The sequence below is a fragment of the Triturus cristatus genome, chromosome 1_2 (assembly GCF_964204655.1).
Source record: "Triturus cristatus chromosome 1_2, aTriCri1.1, whole genome shotgun sequence".
NCBI classification, from domain to species: Eukaryota; Metazoa; Chordata; class Amphibia; order Caudata; family Salamandridae; genus Triturus; species Triturus cristatus.
The window spans coordinates 1,090,796,108-1,090,809,751 of NC_140580.1; the positions used below are offsets into that span (position 1 = coordinate 1,090,796,108).

General features: G+C 45.5%; 1 protein-coding gene across 1 annotated transcript in view; it reads right to left on the minus strand.

Annotated features, from left to right (window-relative positions):
- The window catches only part of TRAF1 (TNF receptor associated factor 1), a 152,881-nt gene that overhangs the window by 121,970 nt on the left and 17,267 nt on the right, over nucleotides 1–13,644 (minus strand). The window lies entirely within an intron of this gene.

Consider the following 13,644-nt stretch of genomic DNA (forward strand, 5'->3'; position numbering starts at 1 on the left):
CCGATTTTGCACTGGAAGCGGACAAAAAGGGCCCCGAAAGAAGGGGCAACAGACATTCTCCACACATACAATGCGGTCCCCAGGAGAACTCCCTTACTCGAAACAGATGGGTTGAGGGGCCCCTGACACCTCCAACTCCCAAAAATTGCTCAATGAGGGCAACAACAAAAAAAGAACAGGCGTTAGGGGCGTGGCTAGCGACCAGCGAAGATGGCCGCAGCTTGAGACAGCTCAGGCGCTCGTCTGAACATTCCCCACAAATCCTGTCATTAATCCAGCAGCTGAACCACAAATAAAAAGTGGCTGCAACTCCGAAGCGACACACGCAGCATATACAGCATTTTTGACACTAAAGACGCGACCGGGGCCGACGTAGACTGAGGGGCGGAGCCACAGCCTGGGCCCAGAAAACTAGCCGGGACCTAGCGTGATTTGCTGATCCGCCCACGGCAGTGATGAGCCCAGCCTGATCAGCGGCGGAGATAAAGAAGCATCACAGCAGGCAGTGAGTGAAGCCAAGCGAAAGACGTAGACCTGCTAGGTGCATAGGGTGACTCGATGCACCATCGACCAGAAACCAGCTACGCAGCATAATTGAAGCGACGGCCGGAGGCCGGAAAAAAAAGGGAAACGCACGCCTGGAGGGCGCTGGATTGAGTCTGGGCAAAACTACTGACGCGGCGAGCGGGGCTCAAATGAGTTCCTAATAACTCTCTGCAAAGGCAATCAGCGCCATCCCGGCCTCCACACTCAGCGGGGTGGGTGGTGCTCCAATAGCTCGAAAGCCATTTGAAGGGGCACCGGAGCAGCCCTAAGTGACTGAGACATAAGGACCGGGGTAGCCTTATACGCGCTGAGGGTTCTAGATTACTATTGTGTAACGCCATTACGGCACCAGCGGTGGGGTACCCAGGTACACTCGATGGATTGCGGGCCTACAACGCCGCAACGCTCTGGCTTCACTCGATAGAAACGAATATCTGGTGACCACACATACAGGGAGTGACACCCAGAATACTGCCGGCATAAGGAAAGAAAGAGGCGATTTTGAAGAACCGGAAGACCCTACCAAGTCCCCCTGGTGTCCTAGAATTGGATAAAGGTGGCAAGTGACACGGAGGGTACGCAACAACGGTGACCCTCTGCTGACACAGACCTCCACAGACGGCGGTGGAGTGGGACAGAAAAACCGAAAGGCCGCACGAGGTGTTTACTCCATGTTGGCTGGCAGCGGCGAGTACTGTCCCCCCCACGCCAAGTGACCGGACATACCCCCCGGGGTTATAGGCACCATGGGAGGCAGAGGGAAATGCGTGGTGCAAAGTAACCGATTAGACAAGTATGCCTTTAATAAGGAACAGCCAGACACGCCTGCTCTACCCCCAAGTACTGGCAGTAGCCAACAGACAGTACAGCCCAAAGAGATCACACGTTGCAGGATGTGATGGCCACATTACAGCAAATGCAAACGTCCATTGGCACTATATCCTGTGACATAACGCTGCTACGATATCGCTAAAATGAAGACCAGAATGTCAGAAGTGGAAACCACCACCGCAACTCTCTCGACTGACACTGCGACTTTGCAGTGACAAGTACGCCACCTGGAATTAGTTACTAAGCAAATCGCAGAAAAGCTGGACGATCAAGAAGGACGCTCACGGCGCAATAATATTCGCTTGGAGGGGGTGCCGGAAAGCGTCAAGGGGCCAGCATTAGATCTCTTCGTAGAAGACCTGGTCCAAACCCAACTGCAGCCACGTGGACTCTCCAACTTCTTCTCGGTGGAAAGAGCCCATCGAGTACCGGGAGGAAAACCTAGGCCGGGCCCCCCCCCCCGACCTGTTCTGGCACGAATCTTTAATTTCAGGGATCGAGACGCAATTTTGCAGGCGGCCTTAATTGCTCCCCCACTACGGGTGGACAACTGTAACATGACCCTCTACCCAGATTACACAGCGACTGTAATGAAGCAACGCCGTAACTTCCTAGAAGTGAAAAGAGAACGTAAATATGCAATGCTCTTCCCAGCAAAACTAAGGGTAGAAGCAGAGGGAAAAAGCTGGTTCAAACTATATGATGGTGCAGTTTGTTCGCAGCAGATTATGAAGAAACAAAGGGAATGGGAATGGACGGGAGACGCGGAGTAACTCTCCCCCTTACGCAAGTACAAAGTTATGGGGACGAAGCACTCTGCTGAGTTGGGGTGGCGGGTAGTTCTAAATCCGCTGTGCAGGGAGGCAGGGAGGGGGGAGGAGGGAATGGGTACAGTTATTGGGTTTTATTTTTGTTCTAGTTTTACTCGACGAAAGGTGCAGTACCAGGGGTCACGCTTGGAGACAATACAGGGGCGATATAACGGACAATTCACTGCTTGACAACAATTGATGACAACCATGACACAAACAAACTTGAAGATTGGTGACTCAGATCCCCAGACACAGACCTCCCGGCTGTCCTGCCTTCCGTTGAAGGTGCTGTCATGGAATGTAAATGGCCTGGGAGATAAGATGAAGTGGGGCCTGGTCCTGCAATACCTCAGACGCAAAAATCCCACTATAGTATTTCTCCAGCAGTCTCATCTGACGGGGATGACCCCTAAAGCCTTAGATAGATGGGGTTTCAAAATGATAGTGCACTCTGACTTTACCTCCGGTTCCCGAGGGGAGGGGATCCTAGTCAATAGGCACTTCCCGTTGATCATAACTAGGACCCACAAGGATGACCAAGGACGACTTGCAGCGATAACATGTCAATGGGACGGTAGAAAATACAACATAGTGTCACTTTGCATCCCACCAACACTACATCAGACTGCCTTCCTGAACCTGGGGAAATTCCTGCTCACACTCCCACATGCAGAACTAATAATGGGAGGCGATTTCAATACCACCATGAATGCATCCAGAGATAGAAAGCCCCCTAGAGATCCTAGTAGTGCCAACCTTAAATTGGTAGAGTTCATAGAGGCTCTTGGCCTAATAGATGTCTGGAGGACTAGATACCCAACAGAACAGCAATACACATTCCACTCCGGAGTACATAATAGCCTCTCCAGACTGGATTACATTTTTGCCTTAGCTACAGGGATGGTAGGAATGACAGAGATAACACACCTACCTAAGGGTATATCGGACCACTCTCCAGTACTCATAGCATACACGCCCTTCACCCCAAAATTACGTAGACTGTTCACAATACACCCCGGATACCTAAAAACTCATAAAATCAGTAGAGATCTCCTCAAGGCGACAAAGTATTATTTTGACGAAAAACGATACTTGGTGGGCACGCAATCTCCCTAGTTACAGGTCACAAAAGTATACAGCGACACCAGATTGAAAGTCTGGAACTAGAAGTATCCCTGGCAGAGGCAGCACATATAGCAGATGCCAATGAGGAGACAACACATAAGTTGCAACTGGCACAACAGGCATATAAAGTCTATGCACGGGAAGAGACAAACACTACACTCACTAAAGCACACCACACTGTTTACGAACTGGACGACAAAGCGGGTAAGCTCTTGTCATGGCTCGAAAAGAAGGAGAGGGCTAGTAAATGGGTGGCACAGATCCGGCTAGATAATGGACAGCTAACAGCTGAACCACAACAAATACCTGAAGCATTAGCGACCCATTACAAAACAGTGTATACACCAACAGCCACAGCCTCGATAGCTGATAATCTTGCATTTCTCAAAGACATACACATGCCCATGCTAACCCCAGATGCAGCAGCGGCTCTGGAAGAAGATATAACGCTGGAAGAACTCACACAGGCAAAAGGCGCATTGCATACAGGGAAAGCCTTAGGGCCCAACGGAATTCCAGTGGAATTCTATAAGAAAGCAGCACCCCAACTCGTACCACATCTACTTGCTATGTACAAAGATAGCCTAGAGAAGGGAATCCTACCCAGTGATCAGCGCCTGGCCACCATAGTCGCGATACATAAACCTGGCAAACCACCACAGGAGTGTATATCTTATAGATCGATATCACTGATAAACGCTGAAGCAAAAGTTTTAGCTAAAACACTGGCCACGACATTACAACCGCATCTCACCACGGTGATCCATCCGGATCAGTCCGGATTTATGCCAAATCGTAATACAGCACTCAACTTGAGAAGGCTCCATAGTGTTATAGCGCGTAGATCCACCATAGAGGAGGACGCAGTTATTCTATCACTGGATGCACGAATGGCGTTCGATTTAGTTGAATGGCCCTTTCTGTTTGCGGTCCTCGGTCACCTGGGATTCGGTCCCAAATTCTGCGCATGGGTCCAGTTATTCTATACACAACCATTGGCACAGGTGGTAGTAAACGGCCATATATCGACAGAATTTCCGTTGGGCAGGGGGACACGGCAGGGTTGCCCGCTATCACCACTCCTATTTGCGTTAGTATTGGAGCCTCTGGCCGCATGGATACGACAGGACCCGGTGATATGTGGATTAAGATGGGCAATGGGTTGGGAAGATCGAATTTTGCTCTATGCGGACGATATATTACTATATTTGACATCCCCAGCGCGCTCCATTAACTGTCTTTTAGACATTTGTACGGCATATAGACGGGTTTCCGGATATACCATAAACTGGGCAGAATCACTTCTTTATATTCTGCACGGCTCCCCGCCGCGACTTCCACGTGGATGTACACTTCAGGTAACCGACAGTGGCTTTAAATACCAAGGGGTATTCATAACACACGATAAACCACAGTTCATTGCGCAAAACCTAACACAGCCCCTGATGAGATTTAAGGGCGACGTCAAGCACTGGCGCACATTGCCACTGACGTTGTTGGGAAGGGCAGCCCTCTTTAAAATGATGGCACGCCCTAGGTTCCTGTATGCACTACAGAATACACCGTTCCCGGTCTCCCCAGCATACTTTACAGCGATAAACGCAGAAGTGATCAGTCTACTCTGGGATGGAAAAACTCCCCGTATAGCCATGCATTAACTTACGAGAAGTTGGTATGATGGTGGCATCACCCTCACCGACATAAACATTTATTATTGGGCTTCACAGCTTGTAGTCATAAACCAATGACTTCATGTACCCCAAGATGACCCAGCATCCCGAATGGATAGACACCTGCTGGATGTTACAGGGATTATGGGAGCACTATACAATAGGGTCAGGAGAAGCAACCTCACGGGCCCAACAGCACTCCCTGTCCATGTCTGGTTTGAGGCACAGCGGACACTGGGATGGGAGGGAGTAATAACACAAGCTATGCCACTGTGGGACACGAAAAGACTGGGTACACTATGCCACACCAAAGGCTTCAGACAGTGGGACTTGATAGAAATAACAAGAGTTGGAGACCTTTGGAAGAAAGGGGAAATGGTCACATTTGCCCATTTACAGGCCACATATGGACTGGCAAAGACGGAAATATTTTGTTACATGTAGGTCAGGCATGCACTTCAGTCACTGATCCCACTCGGAACACGGCCTGTGGAATCGTCACCACTAGAAGATAGGCTCCTTACAGACCATATCCACAAAAAGGCTATCTCCCAAACCTATAGTTAAATTATAAATAACCGCCAGGACCCTACAGCGGCACTGAAGGCCAGATGGGAATTAGAAGTAGGTGACCTAGATGAAACAGACTGGCAAGAGGCGCTAGCGTCCCCTAAGGAGGCAGCGATATCATCGAGGCTTAATCTGGTGAAATTAAAAATCCTATATTGCACATACTATACACAGACGTTGTTGCACAAAATAAACCGGACAGACACACCCCTTTGTCTTAGGCAGTGTGGAGGGTTAGGTACACTCTTCCACACTCTCTGGCTCTGTCCGGAGATTGCACAGTATTGGAAAGCGGTGATGCGCACTCTCTCACAGGTTACGACGGTCACGAGTGTCCCTGAGCCAAAACTTTGCCTTCTCAATGTGTGGGAGCCTACGGACTTAAATAATACAGCTCAGGACTGGGTAACACTAAGCATGACATTTGCAAAGCGGAATGTAGCGCAACGCTGGGGATCCAGGCAGACTCCTACCCTTTGCCAGTGGTGTAACGACATGGATATGGCAATGGTGGCACTCACCGAGGGTGCCCCAAAAAATGGACAAGGGTGTGGGGAAAATGGAATACCTACCGTGGAAACATATGTGAACCCCCGCAGGAGGAGTCTGGGTCAGAAATTAGTGAATAACCACACTATAACTTGTGATGGTAGCACGATACGTAACAGTCTGTTTTATTGATCCCTGTAACCTAGATAGACCTGTCTCCGATGTATGTACGCAACACAGAAAGTCTATGTAACATGCTTTGCCTCTGTATATGCACCGTAAAGTACTATGTTATTAGATGGTACTGTAATGACATTTTAAACGTCAATAAAAATTTTTCATAAATGTTAAAAGGGCAGGCCTTTCCTTAACTTGAAGTCACCTGGTCAAGCAAGTCCAAAATGTTTCCAGTCCACCATCAATGCTGCAATCTACTAATTCTTGAGGCTCTTCGGTACTCTTAATCGATCAATGTTGCATTTGTTTTGCTTTATATCTCCTATTTCCAGGTTACTTCTCTTTCATGTTATTATTTAACTGTCTGGTTAGTTGTAAAATGTGCTACCCTTCCTGTTCATATTGCTTGCTTTTGTGTACAGAAATCTGATACCCGGAAGGGTCATGTTCGCGCTTTATAAAACTTTTCAAATAAATAAGTCATTTGTTAGGTCTCGCCTGACCCAGCGCATGCGCTGGTCTGGCGAGACTTATTGAGATGGCTCCAAAAAGTTCTACCAGGCCAGCCTAAATCTACAGTGCATGTCGCGGGTGCGCGCGCCGCGCTTTACCGTGATTACTTTCACTTTCGCAGCCGCACGGCCGCTTTGATGTTTGATCGTGATCGCGATCACTTTAACTTTCCCGGCCGCAGGGCCGCTTGGCATAGCCAATAGGTCTCGCTTTTGGGACCTTATAAGTATTTAGGTATGCAACTGTTGCATGGCTAAACATTTATAAGGTCCCAAAGGCGAGACCTATTGGCTATGCCCAATGCTTGTTTTTAGTTGTGTATGGACTCAACATACAGTTCCTGGACATAGGCATTTCAACAGATTGGGCACCTCAAGGTCAAATCTAACCCTGGTGTGTGGTGGATTGAAATTATAATTAGGGTGAAAAAGAAAACAATAATGGCAAAGAAAAACATGGAAAACAAAATTCCAATAAAATCTTGTTTTGAAGTTATTAGCTTTACTGTCATTTATCTCAAAACATCCGGGGAACCAAAGGGAAAAAACAGGCTAGACAGATTTTCTAACAAAGTAGCAAATGACCTTAGCAAAGCAAGGTGCTGGCTACTCTCTCAATCAGTCAGTGTATGTAGCAGCCATCAGCGTCATGCCGCCACGGCGTAGTGATGGTGAACATTACAGCTAGCGTAACAATGGGCGTAGTATAACGTGCCCCCCCTTGCCATGGTAAACATTATTGTGGCCATTGATGCCAAAAATTCTGGTCATCCTGGAATAAGGTGTCCATCATTTACCCCCTGTGCGCATCCCTTGCACATGATGAGGATGCACAGGTATGTGGGGAAGATTTGGTCTATCTGGAGAAGTAGCGTTTGGGTTTACTTGATTACAATGATAAGCTAATATTTAGGGACATGGCTTTTTCCACTAAAAGTAAAAGGATGGTTATTTGGGACACAAAGCAAGTTACTTTCAGAAAATGGCAAGCTTGTATTTTAGAGGAAAGTGGAGTTCAGTGAGGTCTAATGAACAGATGGCATGTGTGAGCCAAATGAGTGTATTTTCAGGAACTGCCAAGCTGATAGATGAGGATGCAATCACATCACTATCATAATATAGTTAAAGCTGATATCTGACTGATCACCTGTTCCCAAATGAGGACACTTATTGCTGATGTTTTTTCTTCGTGCCACAGGACACTTGCTGTTATGGCCATTGTTTCATTTCTCATGTTGAAGCATTTCGTAGTTTATATTGATAAAACGTCTATACGGTTATCACCAATATTGCTGCCTCTGGCCACAGCGTGAAAGATTGGTGGAACACTAATCTAAGGCACGTGCTTGTTGTCTGAGCTTGTAAGGCTTCTGTGAGCTAAGTGGTAGATCATGTGTCAGCCAGTGACAGTAAGCTAACTTGAGCAACTGCTATAGTGTATATGACCTGAAAGTGTGAGATCCTCTCTCAGTCTCCCTCTATTTGTCTCTCTCTCACTAGTTCTCTCTCTATCACTCGCTCTATATTTATCTCTGTCTCCCTTTCTCAGACCTCTCTCACTCTCTCCCTTCTGTAGCAACCTCCTCTCTCCATCTTCCTGTCTCTCCAAGTCACTCTATTCCTTCCCACTTCCATTCAACCCATCTCCTGGGAAGATCTCTGTGCCTTGTTTTAGGTGGCCGCTCACTAAACTATTTTGCTTTTCAAAACCAAATTGTTTTTGAAAAATAAAAAACAATAACCTGACACTCTGGGATCATTCTTGCAGGAGACATTTTTATATTTTTAAAGATTGGGATGCCCAGGATTACCCTGGTGGTCCAGAACTGACAAAAAGTACATCTGACAGTCCATTCTAAATAGGGTGGATGGTTTGCTGCACCTTCACCAACGTCGCCGACTCCGTGAAGCCTTTGGTGTAGGTTTCCGCAGATGGAACAAGCAGGGGCACTACAGTCGGAAACATGACAGTTCACCAAACTAGATCAAAAAAGATTGAAACAAGGTATTCTACACTGTGCTGCTGGAGCGGGTTATGCAAAAAATGTGTATACCCACCCTATTTTGCATAATCAAACTAATGGATTGGAGTGATGTGGAAATAACTAATCAACCTTATTAATGACTGAAATATACCTGGGATTTGCATCTGCATGGTCTAATTAATTACATGAACTAAATTTCGTACGCATACTAATGATAGACAATTAGAATATTGCATGATATATGTTGCTTTTGTGATGTAATTGTGATTCGTGCTTTATTTAGTAAGTATAAACCGCATTGAGTGTTGCTTTTGGCTAGATAAATACACACACATATGGGTATTAGCGAGGGAATAACATTGGTATAGTCATTTTTATGTATTAATTACGTGTTTGTGTTTCTTTGCTTAAGTTGTCCATTTTGGCCTATCGAAAGATGGCTGATTTTGGTGCCTAACCCGACTGCCAACGCGAACAAGGCTTGGGTGAAGTGCACCTGCGCTAAGATGAGCAACAATGGCCCCGTCCTGACCCCAGGCAAGCTGTACTTATCAAGGTCGCACTGGGAATAGTGCCAACACTACAGACAAAAGACTTTCTTAAAAAACCGGAACCAGCAAGTATGATGACACCATGGACTAAACCTTATGAGAACTTTGTAGGACGACCCCTGATTAGCCAATCAGAACAGTTTAAAACTCATTTTTGTTACATTTTGTTATTGAAATTATTATAAAAGCCATAGAATAGAGAGGTTGGGAGTCGCTCCTTCGATTTCCGGATGATATGCTGACAGAGAGGACGGTGACACTGCAGGACAGCTGTTAGCCTGAATCTTTGACGGACTGAATTAATGCCCAAACTCCTGATGAACTGAACCTACTAAAAGTGATGGGCATAGATTTGCGAGACTGCCAGATTTGACATAGAGGACGACTTTAGCCAGAATAGGTAAATATGAATGGCAACTTGATCAAATGAATGATTTAATTTGCAATATTAATATAAAATTGAATTTGAACATCTACAGAAATTAGTTGGGTTGTTTATTCATTGAAATGTGTTAATGAAAGGGTTAATTAGAGTATTAGAAATTCACTTAAACCTACAACTAACAGACCCGTCCCGTTTATGAGGGGAATACCAAAGGTGAAATCCAGGGCCTAATGAGTAATAGAAGGCTGTGTAGATTTGTTGCTCATTGGGGAGAAGTGGTATTTTCCCCCCTCATTTTCCAGCGCTTGGAAGGATGATCGTCTCTGGCACGGACTGATGGTGAGTGAATGTTGGTGTTATGGGCCCCTCCAGCGAATGTATGGATAGTGTGTGTATGTGAGATCTTTTGGTCCGTGACGGTAGGGAGGGATTTTACACTCTGCGCTGGAACAGTGCCAGAGTACCCTAATCGCCAAAATCTAAACCAGGTCCAAAGTTAGCAGAAAGTAATTGCATTTCTTCTAAGACATTACACCTGTGTACACATACACCGTATATATTTACGCCTGTGTAAATGCTTACAGTTGTGAGTACTCCATACTTGACAACCCCTCTGGTTGGAAAGGAGGTTACTGCTTTTTTTGCAAAACCACTACCCGCAGTTCCGCATTATCAAATAGGCAAAGTAGGCACCGGCCTATGGGCCTCACTCCTTTTAGGAAGCCCGCAACAACGGACCAAAATAATATTGATTTTTGATCTTGAAAGAATATTACAAGCAAGCTTTCTTAAATTGTTTCCAAAAGATAGAAAAAAAATAATCAACTCAAAGAAACGAAAACTTTTCATTAAAGACCCTGTAGAGAAAATACTGTCCTGGAAGATTTCACCACAAACAAATTGAGGAGAGTGAATATTTAAAGTTTTGTTGGTTTATTAAAATTTTTAAAAAGTAATTTTTGTTTAATTACATTCATAATTGTTAATGCTTAGTTTTGTGCAAAAAAAATGGTTTATTAAAATTGTTGGTTGGTAAAATGAAAAACGTAATAGGAGAACAGTTGCGAGGGGGGACCTGAAATTTCAAGTGCCGAGGGGACTCCACAGGGTTTAATCTGGCACTGACTACCAGCATATCCACCGCAGTCATTCGGCTACAGTTGGAAAAGGGCTAGACTGAACCATTACACATGATGTGTAATGGTTCAGTCATTACACACAACTGATGGTGTCGGTTACTCACAACTGACACACAAATGATGGTGTCGGTTACTCAAAATGACAGTATGTCAGCCGAGCGGTTCCATGACTGTCTTTCCTCTGTGATGTCATGGATGAGGGTCAACTTCTTAAAGTTTAACACCGAAAAAACTGAGATCCTAGAATTTGGCAAGAAACCTTCAATCTGGACCCAATGCTGGTGGCCTCCTGAAGCCGGTACCTGTCCATCGTCGGTGGCCAAGGCTAGAAATCTCGGTTTTCTCATCGATAAGGATCTCACCTGGGCCCCCCAAATTAACCAGGTGGTCTCTGTCTGCTTTTTTACACTTAAGATATTGCGTAAAATTCTCCCATTCATCCAGCTTTCCCTCAGGAAAACGGTGGTTGGCGCCCTTATTCTGTCAAGGATAGATTATTGCAACGTACTTTATTTGGGCGCTGGAGTGAAACAGCTTAACAAGCTTCAGTCACTTCAAAATGATGCAGCCCGAGTTTTGTATGGTCTACCTAAGCATCACTCCACCTAAGCCAGCATTAAACTACTACACTGGCTTCCGGTGAGAAGACGGGTGGAGTTCAAAGCCCTTTGCCTTATGCACAAAGCCCTCTATGGAGGTGGGGCGGAAGATGTACAATCATTATTCCCCCGCTACATCCGGTTGCGCTGTCTAAGGTCCATGGACTCTGGGCTGGTCCTTCCTCCCAAGACGAAGACGGTTAGTTGGGGAGGCAAACGCTTTTCATTCTTGGCAGCCAAATTATGGAACTCCGTCCAGTCTCGCTCCGACTTCAGCCATCACGGTCCATTTTCAGGAAAGCTATAAAAACCAGGCTCTTCACACAATGCTAACCGCAGTGCAACTCCCAGCTCATTCTACCTAGCGCCAAGAAGCCTCGGCATAAGTGCGCTCTACAAATACCCTCAGTCAGTCCGTCAGTCAGTCATTAAAGAGGTGGTTGCCTGAACAGGAAGTATCTAAACCTCATGCGGTGATCTAAATTGCACGTGCCACTGCTGTTCCTGGTGGTAACAACGGACATCCCTACACTGCACAGATGTATGGAATGACGAGGGTGCGAGCAAGGTTAAAACAGTGCTGTGCAAAGCTGGGCAGTTTTATTTATGCAGGGTACACATACATCACGCCCGAACCTTAAGCTTTAGGTGTATTTCGCGTAAATATTGCAATCACACAAAGGTCTGAGACCTTTTTTTGGCCAGAGATTAGTTTTTTGACTGTCTGTTCTCAGCAATAAAGGACGTGTTTGACCATCAAAATTATAAACCTGGCTGAAATTTTTTTGCAAGCGTGACTCAAGTATTGCATCTCTACTATGTGACAAATACAATTATGCGACTGTGTGTGCACAGTTAACGAATAACTCCATCAAACTACAGGTGTACGTAGCAAGAAGTACAAAGTGATATTACTCTTGCGTAACAAAAACTACACACAGCCCTGGTACAACAGGCCAGGTGCACAAACGCTCACTCGTCTTGTGACGTACATTTATCATATATAGTTTTCTTTATTGAGCGTAGGCCATAGCATTTATATCAGAAAAACGCAATCTCAGAATATAGTACATTGACCGGACCTGGTTGAATAATATAGTCAATCAATCAATATCTTTATTCATTCTAATATAAATAGACCATAAAAGCGCATAAAATAAAAATCCAAAGTATCAAAAGTGTGAATACAAGATGACATTTGATCAAAACAATTAAAAATGTGTTTAAGTAATCTAAGTTGATGCACCAATTTCATCTATTATCATTTAAAAATAGCATGAAAAGATTTTCCATAAAATAATCATTAACATCAAGTTCTCACGTGTCGCAGTTGGCAGAGGTTGAACTGGAATAGTGCAATAGAGGAGAACAAACACCTCAAACATAGTCAAGTAATGAGGATAAAGACACCGCTCTGAACAACCAAACATCTCATATAATACACAGATACGCAGGAAGCAATTTGCATATTTATGTTACATGAGAGAAGACTAAGGTGGTTGTCAATGTTTCCTTTCGAGTAGCAGGATGTGATCATTTTGGGCGTTTTTAATGTGCAGGAGAGAGATGCATGCTGGGATGGGCTGGTGGGAATGCATTCCAGTGCAGGGCGCTGGTAGGTAATGTTCCCTAAATCTGGATGCAGCACAAGGTGGTTTGTCTGAGACAAGAAGCTGTGATTGGCAGATCTTAAACAGTGGGTATAAGTCTATCCAGCTGAGCAGGCAAAGGTGTTCAGAGGACAGGGGAAGGTTGGCTCTAAATACCAGTGTCCAAGGCTTGCAGAGGGCCCTGTTGGCAGCGGAGAGCTACTGACCTGGTGCTGAAAGCTTGAGGCTGGGGTGTGTGCTGGGAGTTTATATAAGGTTCAAGTGGCAAAGTTTAAGACCTTGTCAGACGTGAGAACAGTACAGGGGCAGTCCTAATGCAAGACTACTGCATCAATCCGGTTGCATGGGTACCAGGGAGTTGGTTGGTGCATTAGCTGTGGAATGGTGTGTTTACGAAATGATCGCAAGCAACAGTGGCTGTGATGACAATGAAAGATGCCAGGCGCATAGAGGGGCAGACCAGTGGTCTGAGTTTTCTATCGGATGAGGTGAGTGTTAGAGAGTTAGGATGGGCAGTGGAAAGAGTTGGAAAAGGTGTAGATGGGCTGGGGCAATACAGCACCTCAGTTTATGATGAATTTATCCAGAGTCAGAAGCTACCTAGCACTTTATCCGACCTCTGTCCCATAATATGTCACGTGAT